This window comes from Callorhinchus milii, unplaced genomic scaffold (genome assembly GCF_018977255.1).
Source record: "Callorhinchus milii isolate IMCB2004 unplaced genomic scaffold, IMCB_Cmil_1.0 Scaffold2, whole genome shotgun sequence".
Lineage (NCBI taxonomy): Eukaryota > Metazoa > Chordata > Chondrichthyes > Chimaeriformes > Callorhinchidae > Callorhinchus > Callorhinchus milii.
The window spans coordinates 105,101,987-105,118,566 of NW_024704743.1; the positions used below are offsets into that span (position 1 = coordinate 105,101,987).

General features: G+C 43.6%; 1 protein-coding gene across 4 annotated transcripts in view; it reads right to left on the reverse strand.

Annotated features, from left to right (window-relative positions):
• Window positions 1-15,491, reverse strand: part of st18 (ST18 C2H2C-type zinc finger transcription factor) — a 143,687-nt gene extending 128,196 nt beyond the window's left edge. For 2 of the 4 annotated variants that reach the window (XM_042332409.1, XM_007905907.1), the window contains exons 1-3: window positions 15,430-15,491; window positions 13,727-13,791; window positions 12,378-12,490 (exon numbers count right to left, since the gene is read on the reverse strand). The gene's annotated coding sequence lies outside the window, so the exon portion shown is untranslated. Of the gene's footprint in view, window positions 1-8,302; window positions 8,311-12,377; window positions 12,491-13,726; window positions 13,792-14,397; window positions 14,455-15,429 lie in introns of those variants that run through there. The other 2 variants (XM_042332407.1, XM_042332408.1) reach the window with 2 other exon arrangements.
• Between the last annotated feature and the right edge of the window lie 1,089 nt (window positions 15,492-16,580).

Genomic DNA, 16,580 nt, shown 5'->3' on the forward strand with positions numbered 1-16,580 from the left:
CTCTCACCTCTGCTACAATTGATCACTTCTCCAATGAATCCCATGTCCATTCTCTCCTGGGTCATTAAACTACTTTGTTTATATTTGGGCAGCTTTGCAAACTGGGCAATATTAAGGTAAAGTGTCCTGCATCACTGAAAAAATCATTGCTTCTCCCACCCTGCCACCACTCCCCTCCCTGCTGGGAATGGGGGAGATCGATTGGGTGGAGAAGCAGCCAGTTTTTAGCAGTGATAAACCTTTGAAAGTGACCACTAACATTGGTACAATGTTAAAAGGATCTTTGTCTAAATTTGAACCCAAAATTAGATTGGGAAAGTCCATCTGCTGAAGACTCAAATACTTTTAGGTACAATTGTATTTCTGAAGAAATAAACTGAAAGTTAAGATGTACAAGAATGAACAGAAGATACTTTGACTGCTGCTTGACTTAGGAGAAAGGCCATAAGACACATGCTTTAGATGTTCTGCTACCGTCCAAGACAAGCATTTCTTGAAGTCTAGCAATTTACAGATCAAGCCAGATTTGATTTATTTAAATAGAGGCACTTTTCCGCATGTAATTACATTTGCCCAACTATTGAACATGTCAATAGTTCAAACCGCCCATGTGGCAAACATCAATTTATTATAATTTCTGTTTCAAGTCCATTCTTGAGGCCCTTTACCAATCTAACAAACATCAAAACAAAGTTTTGCTTTTTAAGAGTTACGTAGCAGTATTACTTTGTCTTGGAAGACTGTGTCCTTTGTTAAAACGGCAAACAAACTCACGAGAAAAAAAACACGTAAAACTGACATTAGCTTTTAAAACCAAACACTATTCTGCTTTCCTCCTTTACACCTGAGTCACAAAATTATAAGATTGATCTTACCTTCAGAAAATTTAATTCATGTCAAAAATGGAACAAATTTTGTAAAACTTTAACTCCAACACAAAAGCCTCTGCGGGGTTAGAATGCAGAAACTAACTTGCTGACTAACTTTGTGCTCTGTTATTTACTAGCTGCACAAAGAAAATGCTGTCTATTCAAAACACATTTCAAAACTCTTTTCACAAAAACTGAGTGAACAAATGATTTCATGCCCTGAACCGTAGTCATCCGATGAGGTCCAGTGATCGCTCTGGGGCATGGAACCAAGTGACACAGGCTGTAATCTTTTACAGGGAGCTTTTTGTACCGTCTTTCCAAAACTTTTTTTTAAACTTTGACAGAGTTCTTCTCACTTGGAATACATTGTCTTCAGTCCCCATCACAGGGTTTAGTTCATTCACTTTTATTTCTCTGTAAATGTCGGATGACCTCAATTTATAAGCGCACATAAATGTACGAGATTGGGAAAGTCCATCTGTTGAATCCCAAAGTTTAAAGAACAATATTCAATATATTCCACTTCTTACACAAACACAGAGCCCTCAATCATTTATCTTCCTCCTCTGGTAAATGTAGTACAAATGGATTAACATCAGGCATATGAGCGAGCTATACTTGCCTAATCCTATCTTTCCCATTGTCTGTACTTGGTATCCACTAAGGGCTTCTCCTCTAGCCCCGCACTGTCACATGTGGCGTCCCTAAGGGCTCTGTCGTCTGTCCCCTCCTCTTTAATCTATACCTGTTCCCGCTCGGTGATGCCATCCACAGGCATGGGGTTAACTTCCACATGTATGCGGCTGACACCCAACTCTATCTGTCTACCTCCACTCTTGATTCCAGAAACGCTGCTATCCTGGCTAATTGTCTGTCAGACATAAAGTCTTGGACGAGAGCCAACTTCCTCCAGCTGAACATTGGCCCATTCCGCTAACGCCCACTTCCCCAACATTGCTCGACCCCGCCACTGAATCTTACTGCAGGCCGAGATCCTTATCCATGCTTTCGTCATATCCTGGCTGCCTGCTCGCTCGACTTCCCAACTCTTCCTGCCACAAGCTGCAGATTATTCAAAACTCTGCAGATCATATCTTCTCCTGCACCAGACACCACAAACTGATCACCCCATTCTCGCCTGGTTTCACGGGCTCCTCATTCCTCAGAGAATCAAGTTCAAAACCCTTGTTCTCACCTCGATCCCCAATTATCCTTCCTCCCCCACATCCGGTCCCTCACCAGCATCGTTTTCTTCCACCTCGTTCCACCGGGTCTGGCCTGCTCCCTGTCCCGAGTCCTCCACTCCACCCTCAGCGGCCATGCCTCAGCCATTACGCCCCGAGGCTCTGGAACTCCCTTCCTCTCTCCCTTCGCCTCGCCCTCTCTCTTCCTATTTTCAGAACTCAGCTGAAGACCTTTCTTTTCGACCGCACCTTTGGTCACCTTCCTGCCCCTCGCCCCTGCTCGGCCCCGGGATCCGTTACTATGAAGTGCTCTAAGACACCTTCCTGCGTGGAGGGTGTTATATAAATCCAGATTGTTGTTGTTGTTGTTGTTGTTGAAAGCCCTCCAGTCTTGCTCTCCCATACCTCTGAGAGCTCCAAAACCCCATATCAGCCTGTCCGTTCCCTCCGCTTGGCGGACACCGGCCTGCTTCAAGTCCGCCCGCACATCCTGCCGGCCATTGACAGTTGGGCATTCAGCATCTCTGCTTGCACACTCTGGAACTCTATCCCGAAATCCCTTCGCCTTACTAGCTCTTGTCTCCTTCAAGTCCGGTCTAAAGATCCTCCTCTTCAACCGCGCCTTTGGCCACCCTCCCACCCCTACCCCCCTGCCCTCCACTCCACCTGACTCCCAATTCCCAGCTCAGGTCCCAAACCCCTGATTGTCCAGCACCCTGTGACATCTTTCTGACGTGAAGGGCGCTATACAAGTATAATTTGTTGTTGTTGTTGAGACACTCTTTTATCTCCATCCTGAGATGAGGTTGTTAAGATCACTCATAGCTGGTGACTCGTATTCCCTGTCCTGTTACCCAGCTGCACAGCTTTGCAACTTTCATTTGAAACACACGGAAGAAAACATATCACAATGGTGTATTTCTTCGATGAGTTATGATAAAGAGACAATGGACCTTGCAGAATGCAGCGTTTGTCTGGTAGGAAAATGTTGTTCCAGTTCTAACCACAGTTTCTCTATATGCCTAAAATCCCAGCAGACAGAACACAATTATAAGTCTTTGACTAGTACTGGCCTAATGCCCCTGAATCCAATACAGATATTTGTTCTATAAATTTCTGTAAAAATTTAGCTCAGTGCAGCTGCCTCAGTTGGAGGAGATACACAAATACCCAATGTTTTCCAATGAATACTGGTAAACACAAGTAGAAACACTGATCGTATTCTTCTTACACCATTCACTCCTTTCTTTAATTTTGCCTGCATTTAAAATCTTAGTAAAGTTTGACAAGACACCACTGAGGTTGTTCAAGGAGCTGTAAAATTATATGTACTGGATGGGGTGGGGGTAAAACCATGCCTCTAAGGTCTAAATTGCAATATTAGCAAACGTCCATCAAGACTTGGGAATATCTGATCGCAAGATTTGTGACGAGATTCACCAACAGCCAAACACAAATCCCAAAGTGTAAGGCTGGCAAGCAAAATGGACAACAAACTGCCCACTGGCTTTTTCCCTCTGCATTTTGCCAGTGTTGCACCTGTGATCCGTTGAACCATGTGATTCTTGGCACAAATTATGGCGAATAATAATATTACTAATAATAAAAAGTGTGATTGATGTAGCTATCCCAAGTGATTGGGGTCAGACTTCAACACTGTGAAGTGCTCCGGGACACTACCCACCTGAAGGGAGCTATATAAATGCAAGTTGTTGTTATTGTTGATTACAATGGAACAAATAAGAAACGAGAGATTAGCAAATATATCGATCTATAACTTGAATGCGGACATAGCACACTCAACCTCACTAAGCCAGTCAGGAACCTGGGTATCTTGTTTGACCCTGAACTGTCCTTCCTCAGCCACATCCACGCCATGACCAGCACTGCCTACCACAACCTCCGCAACATTGCCAGACTCCACCACTGCCTCACCCCTCAGGCTGCTGAAACTCTCGCCCACGCATTCGTCACATCAAGGCTCGATTATGGTAACTCCATCCTTATTGGCCTTCCCAATTCTTCCCTTCACAAGCTGCAGATCATCCAAAACTCTGCAGCTCGTGTACTCTCATGCACCAGGCTCCCCATCACGCCCACCCTCGCCCAACTCCACTGGCTCCCCATCCCTCAGAGGATTGAGTTCAAGATCCTTGTCCTCACTTTCAAGACCATCCATGGCCTTGCCCCTTCCTACCTCTCTGACCTGCTGACTCCCTACCAATCTGCCCGCTCCCTCCGTTCAGTGGGCTCCGGTCTGCTCCATGTCTCCCGCCCGACCCACCCTACAACAACAACAACAACAACAAGATTCCATTTATAAAGCACCTTTCACGTCAGGAGGACGTCCCAAGGCGCTGCACAGTTGGGTCATGACCCGAGCAGGGGGGAAATGGTCAGGGTGAGGGGAGGGATGGGAGGGAGCGAGAAGGGGGAAGAGAGTCGAGAGGGGAGCTGAAGGCTTGGTCAAAGAGAAACCCTACCATCGGTGCCCGGGCTTTCAGCCTCTCTGCTCCCACACTCTGGAATTCCATCCCACGGTCCCTTCGCCTTGCTTGCTCCCTTGCCTCCTTCAAGACCCGTCTCAAGACTCTTGTCTTCGATCATGACTTTGGTCGCCCTCCCATCTCTGTGCCTTCCCTCACCCTGACACCCCCCCTCCCCCTGCTCAGACCCCAACACCTGACTGTTCAGCGCTTTGGGAGGTCCTCCCAACGTGAAAGGCGCTCTATAAATGTAATGTTGTTGTTGTTGATAGGTGGCAGTATAAAACAAACATAGTTCCTATAATCATTGGTCCGACTGGGACTCCTAATAAGGCTTATTGTTAATCTTAATAAGACTTAAGAAATGGTTTGACAAAATACCCGGTGAACAAAATATTAACCTCCTGCAAAAAATAGCTATTTCAGGAAGCTCAAACATACTAATAAAAGTAACATCTATTCATATGTAATGTGCAGTGTTCTTGGTCTGGCTGACCCATCAATAAAAAACACTGAGAAATCACCTCCACAGAGTGAGTTAAACTGTAATAACATAACACTAATAAATAATAATGATAATACAAATCCTATAATTTCATGTAGAGAGCACCGTCCCAAAGAGCTTCACAGGATATATTGTAAAGTTGCAGTGACTGTGTTTTGTGGCTGGACAAAATATGTGATATTTTAGACACACCACGGATACATTGATTGCTTTCTTTTAAAATCACATTGCCAAACCAATCATAAAGAAGTTCAAATGAAGATATACTTGGTCTGCAATGCTCATGATCCTATTTACCTGGATGTCACAGAATCATAGAATTATACAGCACAGAAGAAGGCCATTCTACTGGTCGTGTCTGTGCCAGCTCTTTGAAAAGAGCTATCCAAATCAATCCCACTCTCCCGCTCGCTCCCAATAGCCCTACAAACTTGTCCTCCCCAATTTATCTACTTCTCCCTTAAAAGTTGTTATCGAATTGGCTTCCACTGTGGCCAAAAACAGCAGTGGTCCCAATTTTGACCACTGGAGGACACGACTGCACACATCCCTCCAGTCAAAAAATACCTGTTCACCACCACCCTCTGCTTTCTGTCTCCCAACCAGTTCTCTATCTAAGCTTCCACTGTTGCTTTAATTCCGTGGGCTTCTATTTTGCTTACAAGTCTCTTATGTGGCACTTTATCAAATGCCTTTTGAAAATCAATATAAACTACATCAACTGCACTACCTGCATCCACCCTCTCTGTTACCTCATCAAAAAACTCTATCAGGTTTTTAGACATGATTTGTCTTTTAACAAATCCGTGTTAGCTGTCCTTTATTAACCCATATTTTTCTAAGTGAAAATTAATTTTGTTCCAGATTATAGTTTCTAGAATAGTTTCCCCCACTACTGATGTTAGGCCGACTGGCCTGTACTTCCCAGATTTATCCATCTGCCCCTTTTTGGACAAGAGAGTAACATTTGCAACCCTTCAGTCCTCTGACACTACCCCGGTGTCCAAGGAGGATTGAAAGATTGTGGCCAGAGCCTCCACGATTTCCACCCTTACTTCCCTCAGTAAGCTAGGATGCATACTGTTCGTACGGGTGACTTATCTTGCTTGAGCACTGTCAACCGTTTCAGTACTTCCTCTCGGTTTATTCTTATCTTATCCAATTTCTCTACCCTCTCCTCCGTTACCGTGGCATTGGCTGCATCCTCTTCTTTTGTGAAGACAGATGCAAAGTACTCATTCAGTACGTCAGCCATGCCCTCTGCCTCCACAAGAAGATTTCCTCTTTGTCCGTAATAGGCCCCACCCTACCTTTGACTAACCTTTTATTCTTTATATGCTTATAAAATACCTTAGGGTTCCCTTTTATGTTAACCGCTAATCTTTTCTCATACAATCTCTTTGCCCCTCTTATTTCCTTTTTCAGTTCTCCTCTGTAATTTCTATATTCTATTTGATTATCTTCTGTATTTTGGACCTGCCATTTATCATAAGCCTCCTTTTTCTGTTTTATTTTAATCACAATTTCCTTAGTCATCCAGGGAGGTTTGGATGCCCTACCTTTCCCCTTTTGTGGGAAAGTCTTTGTTTTGTCCCAGAACTATCTCCTCCTTGGACGCTTCCCATTGCTCGTTAGCTGTTTTACCTGCGGGTCTTTCTCTCCAGTCCACATTGACTAGGTTCCTTTTTAACTCACTGAAATTAACCCTCTTCCAGTTGAGTATCTTCCCTTTTGATTGTCCCTTTCCATAACTTGGAGAGGACAAGTTTGCAGGGTTATGGGGAGAGAGCGGGTGGTGGGATTGAATTGGATAGCTCTTTCCAAAGAACCAGCACAAACAGAATGGGCCGAATGGCCTCCTTCTGCGTTGTATAATTCTTTGATTCTATGAAGTACTCTAAACCTAATGATGTTGTGATCACTGTTGTCCAGACGCTCTCCTACTGAAACCTGCTCCACTTACCCCACTTCATTCCCCAGAACTGGATCCAGCTTCCTTCCTCATTGGGCTGGAAACATACTGATCCGTAAAGTTATCCTGCACACATTTCAGGAATCGTTCCCCCTCCTTGCTCTTTACAGTTATTTTGTCAGTCTCTGTGAGGATAATTGAAGTCCCTATTATCACTACTGTATTGGTTTTGCATATTTCTGAAATCTGCTTGCAGATTTGCTCGTCAATGTCCTTCCCCCAATTTGGTCGTCTATAGTATATACCTAACAAAGTAACAGCTTCTTTCCTGGTCTTTAACTCTAACCAAATAGATTCTGGTTTTGGACCCTCTAGCACATCGCCCCTTTCCAGGGCCATAACCGTGTCTTTAATCAATATCGCCACTCGCCCCCTCTCCTTTGTTTCCTTCCCTATACCTCCTGAATATATTGCAGCCAGGAATATTCAGTTCCCATTCCTGCCCTTGTTTGAGCCAGGTTACTAAAACCTTATTTTTGACTATAGTTGTGGTTCATCACAGAGTAAGACAGCTCAACTTTGTCATGTTGACATGTCAAATGCATTAACTCTTCTGATTGGCTCCCGTCAGCGCCTCCTCACCTCAGGCGCTGACAGCATCACATCCATGGTTGCACACTCCACCTTGCTAAGCCAGTCCGGAACCTTGGGGTCGTGTTTGACCCTCAATTATCCTTTCTACACCACATCTACGCCATGACCCACTCTGCCTTCCCCCACCTCCACAACATCGCCCGGCTCTGCCACTGTCTCACAACGCAGACCACCGAATCCCTCATGCACGCCTTCATTACATCGAGGCTCGACTATGCAAACTCATTGCTTGTCGGCCTCCCTCCCCAACTCCTCCCTCCACAGGCTGCAGATCATCCAGAACTCTGCAGCCCATGTCCTCCCGCACTAGGCTCCACGACCTTATCACCCCCATCCTTGCCCAACTCCTCTGGCTTCCCATCACACAGAGGATACAGTTCAAGATCCTTGTCCTCACCTTCAAAGTTCTCCATGGTCTTATTCCCCCTTACCTCTGCGAACTCCTACCTCCTACCATCCTGTTCTCTCCCTCCGCTCAGCAGGCTTCACGTCCCCAGCCTCACTCACCCCACCATTGGCGGGCGGGCCTTCCATCACTCTGCCCCCACCCTCTGGAACTTCATCCCGCAGTCTCTCCACCTCGCCCCCTCCCTCACCACCTTCAAGACGTGAAAGGTGCTTTACAAATGTAATTTTGTTGTTGTTGTTAACATCTGCAGGACAATATGAATAGGCTTCCATAGACATACCAATTAGACAGCTAGGACTCTTCAGTCTTGATTGAAGATTTTTCAGAGAGGACCTTATAGAGGTAAATAAAATTTTTAATGGAATTGAAAAAGTCAAGCCAGAAGAATATTTTGGGGTGCACGATGACATCAACAACTTGCACTTATATAACACCTCTACGAAGGATAGTGTCTCAGAGCGCTTAACAGTGGCGGAGCCGGTGGGGGAAGAGGTGGCCATAAGCAGGGTCGAAGAGGAAAGTTTTCAGACGGGACTTAAAAAAGGGGAGAGAGGGGGCAAGGCGGAGGGATTGAGGCAGAGTGTTCCAGAGTTTTGGGGCGTAGTGGCTGAAAGCACGACCTCCAATGGTGGGCAGAGGGTGCGAGGGATGAGCAGGAGGCTGGTGCCAGTCGAGGCACCAGGTGGTGGATTGGGGAGTGAGGCGGTCGGAGAGGTAGGGAGATGCCAGAGAGTGAAGGGATTTGAACATGTGTATAAGGATCTTGAAGTCGATACGTTTGGTGATGTGGAACCAGTGGAATCTGGCCAGAACTGGTAAGATGTAGGTACAGAGTTTGGACCAGGTCAGTATGCGGGCGGCAGAGTTTGGAATGAGTTGATGGCTGGAGCTGGGGAGACCATCGAGGAATGCGTTGGAGTAATCCAAGCAGGAGGTGACAAACTCATGCACGAGGGTTTCGGCTGCATTTCGGGTGAGGTATGGTTGGAGGCGGGCAATGTGGCGGAGGTGGAAGAAGGTGCTCCTGGTCATTGTCCGGATGTGGGGGAGGAAGGACAAGAACAAGAAATTGCCATTGCAATCTCGACATCTAACAGCTGTTACACCCTGATTGAAAATCTTTCTAATCGGGTCGCAGAGAATGGATATCTAATGCTTGCTTGCCAAATAGTGGCCTAAAATTAATTTAAAAGTAAAAATCTTTTTAAAAAAACGATTTGCGCAACTAGGAATCAGAAAACGTTTTCCTCACTCTATTAAAATCAAAGTCGGGGGCAATTCAGTTCTGAAAAGACATTTTCTGTATTATTCCTTTCATTTCCGAATTATTAGATAATTTTTTCAGTATTTCTAAACCCATTCCATTTCTTGATTTTTATATGTTTTCACAGTTCTTCTGTTTTTTGTACACTCTGTATCCTGTATAAATATAAAAATGTATTGTAAATATTAATATTGTAAATATTAATATTAATAATTTATATGGTGGGGGTGCTTGTCACTTATATTTTATATGTTGGGGGTGAGTTCCTAACAGGACAAACGGCTCTTATATAGTTTTCCAAGCAGTTCCAGAGACACTAAGTCTAGGAGTGCCTCAGGAAAAAAGTTATTTTCTCTAGTTTAGAACCCATGGTGGTTAGCACGGGAAAATACCCACGTTTGTTTGAGGGGAGGAGCCTTATGCCTATATAAAGAGAGGTCTTGGCTTATCTCGTGGTCGCTGGCCTTAAGCCCAACAATATTGTACGTGCCTGATTTGAGGGGGATTACCTCCAAGTCAAGATTGATTTTTATTATGTACTAATTTTAGTGAATTGCTGCCATTATCATAGTTTTTCGCAGATGAATTTTAATGTATCAGTTTCCAATGTTGTGTTTATTCTGAATCATTGTGATCTAGAAGTTAATAAACATCCATTGTACCTGCTCAGTATTACCTCCGAGTCTCTGTTATGTCCTTGGGGGGGGAGGTAGAGAAAATACACTAAAACAGGTAGTTGTTGTACTTTGTGACCTGGTAGTTGATAAGGCATCTTGATTGCAGGGGCAGTAAGCCAATTGGGAATGCCTGTTGTCGTGTGGCTCCAAATAGTCAAATCCCTCAAGAGCAGGAATTTTGCATTCACGGAGTTAGAAGTTAATGCAGAGGCCACCCAGTACACTTTACGGTACTGACATTCACAGATTCATAATAAAAATGTGAAACGCATGGAGAAATACAACAAAAACAACAACAAAATTACATTTATAGGTATCCTTCTGAAGTCAAACATTCATTCCTCAAGGCGACTGGTAAAGTAGAAATGATTATTGTAATGGAGGAATGGAAAGACATGCCAAAGTGACTAAAACGGAGGGATCAGAGCAGAAGTTCTCTAGATGAATTGAAAATCAAAAAATAAGAACGGGGCAAGGAGAAAGAGAGACTCTAAGCACATGCTCATGATGATTAAGAAACAACATGGGGAGAGTGTGGGAGGGAATAAAACCAAAGGCCGGTAGGGAAGGAAGTTAATGGAAGATATAGAGGAAATTGAAAATAACTAAAACAACATGCGAGGCAAGATTGTTAACAAATGAGTCAGGCTGACAATATTTACACATGGGGGTGGGGGGAGAGCATGGCACAGACACAATGAACTGATGTTTCTAGTTTCTGCAATGTGCACATTTACCAGTAGATTCCCGAACAATTTTTCTACATGTCCAATATTTTGTGCATAAGAGCAGAAAATGTATTTTCTCTATCTTGTGCTGACCTATAAGATGACTGTTTTAAATCATTTTAGTTTGCCAGATCATCTAAAAAAACTCAGCTCAAATCTTGTGCATATCTTCAGCCCTCCATCAGCTTGGAACCTGCTCCATTGTGTCATGTCCTTCATTCAAACATTCAGTCTACAGTGATCCATTTAGCGATCTTGGTACATTTTAACTTTTTAACATTCGCAGGTTTGAGTATGATATTTACACCAACTATAACCCTAGCTGAATAAATTACCAGTTCTAATGGAGGCATGGATTGCAAAATTGTGCACTTAAAAGAAAATTACCCTCATTACTATACACTTCACAGAAAAGGCTCCTGTAGAAATGAATTGGGGAAATGCTAGTCTTTTGAGAACCTATCTATTTGAAAGGGGTATCTATTTAAGTGGAGTAAACTGAACAAGGCTTTCATTGATGGATACTTGGCTGTCACACTTTGCTCACCTAGGCTCTGAACTTCCTCTCAACCAAAAATAATTTCTGTAGCAAATAATTCACGTAAAACTACACAGCAGTAGACAAAGACATGAACGTTTCCAAGAATACAATTTGGAGCACTCCATCCCATGCTATTTGCTATCTAAATTAGTTTTGTGCTGAGATGGCACTTATCTAATTCTACAGAAACTGACAAAATAAACCATCTTCATTGGTGCTGTAGTCAAACTGGCTAGATTTGTGATTGGTCATTGGAAACAAACAGGAAATAAGATGGCTTCTTGGAGGAGCGAACACCAACAGAAATGGCTGAATGCTCTCCTACTGTGTTGCACATTGCTACAGGTTACTCTGATATTTATCACATTGAATCGATCAATCGATCTCAGTGATAAAGTCGGACAATCTGGGTCTATTGCATTGGACTTCCGGCTCTTGGATCAGAAGATCATGAGATTGGGTCAATGAGGAACGCCCTTCAGCCCATCTGATTTTCATCCTTCCAGAATACCCACCTCCCATCACAGTATAAAGCTCTTTCTTAAACAAGTCCAGTGCTCTGGCCTAAACTAACCTTCTAGGCAATACGACTTTTGACTGCTGGTTAGTGGCATGTGCTTTTTGACTAAGCTGTTCTGTAGCTTGCAGGAAATCTGAGCATCTACTGGTGTGGATAAAACTGGCTACCCACACATTATCTCCACATGCCAGTTTGAAGAGTTTAATTCAAATGAGTAGGTAGATTTAGGACAGCTATAGTCCACATACTGGAGTCCTGTAGCTCAGTGGTTAGAGCACTCGCCTCGCAAGCAAGAGACCTGGGTTCGATTCCTGGCAGGGCGAAATGTTGGGCAAGTTTCCTTACTCCACACACCTCTGTTTACCTAGCAGTAAGTAGGAACCCGGTTGTTAATCATTTCAATGACATGATAAGCGCAACATCAAATGTAAGGATTGTTATTATTATTTACATCGCTAGCAGCACTCCTTCCTGAAATTTTCGTTCGATCAGCGGGTATCTACGGAAACTCAATCGCCATGCTTTAAGAGTAACTTTAGTTACAGCGCTGTCTAAACAAAGTTTTTGTTTTAAAATCGGAAAAGATGAAGTCTGAGGATTTTCAAAAGCACTCTATTCATCTTACCTCATAATGATCCTCATCAGGTTCCTCAACGGTGGCGTCGTTTTTTCTCTCCAATCAACTCGTCTCTTTAAACCTTACATCCCAGCTTCCTAGGAATCTTGTGTCTCATTTTCCTAAGGAAAATGAATCATTCACAATAAATGATCACAATAATAATAATAATCTTTGCATCTGATTTAGTACCTTATCGAGTGGTTGAATATTTGCAGCGTTTCACAGGATTTACTGCAAAATGTAGTGGCCTTGGCGTCTTGTTTGATCCTCAACCATCCTTTCTACCCCACATCCTTGCTATGTCTCGCTCTGCCATCCCCCACCTCCGCAACATTGCCTACATAAGCTGCAGATCATCCAGAACTCTGCAGCTCGTGTCCTCTCCTGCACCAGCCTCCACAACCCTATCAGCCCCATCCTCACCCGACTCCACTGGCTTCCCATAACACAAAGAATACAGTTCAAGATCCTGTGCCTCACCTTCAAAGCCCTCCATGGTCTTGCTACCCCCTACTTCTGCGACCTCCTAATCCCTACCAACCTGCCCGCTCCCTCTGCTCAGCAGGTTCTGGCTTGCTTCATGTCCCCCGCCTCGCCTGCCCCACCATTGGTGGGTGGGCTTTCAGCCACTCTGCCCCCACCCTCTGGAACTCCATTCTGCAATCCCTCCGCTTCCTCCGCTCTCTTACCTCCTTCAAGACCCGACTCAAGACCCTCCTCTTCTACAGTGCCTTCGGTCCCCCTCCATCCCCCCCCCCACCTTTCCCGATCTCCAGCTCGGATCCGAAACACTGATTGTCCAGTGCCTTGGGACATCCTCCCAACACAAAAGGCTATACAAATGTAATGTTGTTGTTGTTGTAGCGAGTGTATTTACAGGTGAACACAGCAGCTAATTTACACATAGAAATAGCCCACAAACAGCAATAAAATGAATGAGCCATTTTATCTGGAGGATTAATGGCCAGGAGACCAGTGGAAATTATGGGTTCTTTAACATCCATTGAACGAGCAGACGAGACCCCCGTTTAACATCTCATCCGAAGGATGGCACCTCCAACAATACAGTGCTCTCCCAGCACTGAGCTGGGGTCTCAGTCCCGAGTGAGCTGAAACGTGAGTTTTGAACCCATTGCCTTCTGACTTGGAGATGAGAGTGCTAAAAACTAAGCCAGGCTGACACAATAGAACTGTTCATGAAGCGGGTGGTTACTATAGACTTACTTGGAGATGAACTGTTGAGATCGTCAAGATAAGGGACTTATTTTTACCCCGTTGGCACTCAGACCCAAAATTGAACATTCAGTACAGGGTTAGAAATTCCACCCGAGTCCACTATTACTTTATTTACGTACCATTTCAGAGTGTGCTGAACTTGAAATTTTGCGTTGACTTCAGTCTCAACTTTGAAGCTGATTGTCTGTAAAATAAAAGAAAAAGTTTCAAAGTTAAAGCCATATTTAAGAATTTGTCAAATTCCGAATGCTCCTAGATACTAAACAAAACACAGTAAATCCAAACTTGTGTGGAATTTCTATCCCTTCAGGTTAGTAATAATAATAATAATCCTTGCATTTGATATTATTTACAAGGCGGTGGGTGAATTGCTTGTACCTCGCCCTCTTGTGGAGATGGGCTAAAATACTAAGCAAGAGTTCAGACTGTTCTCTGGCATTGCTTTTAAAAGAGGGAAGGAGGAAGGATTTGCAAAGGTCCCAATGAGTCACAGAAGTTTCCCACCCAAATGGAGGTTGCTGGAAAGAGGAGGGGTGGTGGGGGCTCAGCCCAGTTCTTAATTGGAGAAAGATTTTTGAACACAAAGAGCGACAGAAAACTGGGTCAACACAGGAGTATGTTGGAACAACCTGTTCAACACATCCACAACCTGAGGATCCTCCAAAAAGGCACTTTCCAGAGTTTCAATGACTTTCAATAACTTTCTCTTGCACATAAAACAATCACAAAGAGATAAGAGGGACTTCGAGCGACTGCTCCCACACCCAGTGCCCGTTTACACACCAGTTACCTGTCGAGTTAAGCGGTCCTGGATCTGAGGTTAACTTAAGAAGGAATCGTGTGCACCAATTCAGGCTGAATAAACTTGAGATACGCGCAACGTTTTCTTTCCATGGTCAGTTGTGTGTTTCCTATTGCAGATGGGATGTCTGTCTCTCGCTCCGTGTAGCTGCTGGACTTGAGACATTCCCACGTTAGGTTCCCAGGACGCAGACTGAAACTGGAACTTGCCGCACAGCTCAGGGTCTGGGCGGTTTGGCAAGTTCCTGCCAGGAGGAAAGTGCAGCCACTCACTCTCTCTAACCAGCCTGAGCTCCTTGTCTCTGAGGCTCAGCCTCTGTGTCCCTGACCTTGTCTTTCAGTTTCCCCCCCTGTCTTCACACAGTTCTGTCCCCATTCCTTTCCAGCCCCTTGTCCCTCACACTCCCTGTGCTTATCCTGGTGTCTCAGTCCCAGACTCTTGACTATCCTTCACGTTCCAGTCTCTTTCCCTGACAGTCTGTGAATCTATCTTACAGACTCTCCTATCACCCAAGTTCTCTGTTCTTCTCTCCAGGCTCTCTGCTCTGTTGGTGTTCCTGTCCCAAGGCTTCCTATCAGTGACTTCCAAATTCTCCTCTCTGGGACTCCAGCCTCTCCACGTTCATGTCTTTCTGTTGTGTGCTCCCCCCTTGTCTTGGAAATATTGCTGTTGTCCTCTGCAACCTCACCTATATATAACTTTATATCTCACTGCCTAACTTTTCTGAGTTCCTCTCTGTGTTTGTTTCTTGTCCTTTCTATGATTGTACCTATTTTCCTGTGACTATCCGCCCTGTGACTGATTGATTGACTGTCTTCTCTCTTTCTTTCTCTCCTTTTTTATTTCTGCCACTGCCCCTGTATGGCTGGTCTGCTTTTTTTTTAGCCTCTTCCCCACACCCCCTTTACTAGAAATAAGACAAACATTAGTCATTTCCCCAAACTGCACCTACACCAACCACAATAAAACAAATGTCTGCATCCAGCAAAAGGCACAGGTAGTAAAGGTGTTTGAACTCACTGTGCTCCTGCAGAAGTTGTCCTGGGATGTGGTTTGTTTTGCAGAAGAACTTACAGAGTCTCCTCTATCCAATTTTTTGGGGGGTTGAGTGAGTGAGTGAGTGAGTGTGTGGTGAGTGAGGGAAATAGAAAAACTTCGCAACAAACTTTGTGTCTCACGTGACAGCTTTCTCCCAACTCATTTGCTTTGTAAACCTGACCAACTGATTTATTTACATGAGAAGTTCGAAACCTTCCTGCCACCACAACCCATTTTAATTTTAGGGCACCTGTAAAAGCTTCAGGCATATTGCAGTGCTTCAATATTTACAAGTTCTGAAAGTTTCAAATTGACTCATATATTCTGCAGGAAACCACACCATTGCAAGCTGAACTAAGGCACATACATGATTTTTTTTTAAAAAAACACATATTGAAGCAGACTGAAACACCTCAATTCTCCTTTTCCATAAAATGTCCTTTTTTTTCCTATCTGATAAATATTAAGTCATGATTCGCTTTGAACCAGTTTATAAAATTAAGCAAAGAGGTACTGAATTGTTGGCAGCTGTAAAAGTCAAAAAATGTTATTTATTGTATATGGCTGACACCTCTGATGTGTAATTCTACACAATAATGTCTTGTTGCTTCTTTTGGGGTTTACAATAGAAGTAAGCTTCGAAACAAGAAAGCTCACATCAGAGTTAAAAAGTTTAATCTAGCACAACGTTTGCATAAGTTTATTTACATAATTCTGAGATGCTTTCTATGATTTATCTCCAGCTTCATGGTGGGTGAGATAATGTTTATGTAGTGATGTGCAGGTTATTTTCATCTACAATTATACAGTCACTCCTTTTCACAGTAGATCCTTCAAAGCAATTTGGGACGTGCTCAGGACATGAAAGGCCCTATATCAAATGCCAGAATTATTATATATATTATATGTAAATGTATTATATATATTGCATTCATATCAAGTTATTAAACTTTACATTCTAAATAGTTCATAAAAATATTCATCTATTATTTACTTAAAAATCTCAAACTGGTCATTTTGTGGGTTTTTTCAAAAAAAAGTAATTTCATTCTTAATGAAGTCTTGTGATTTAACTCAGTTTGTGGAGCCATTCCGTCTCTAACTTATGCTTCTAATTTGACCAATGCAAAAAA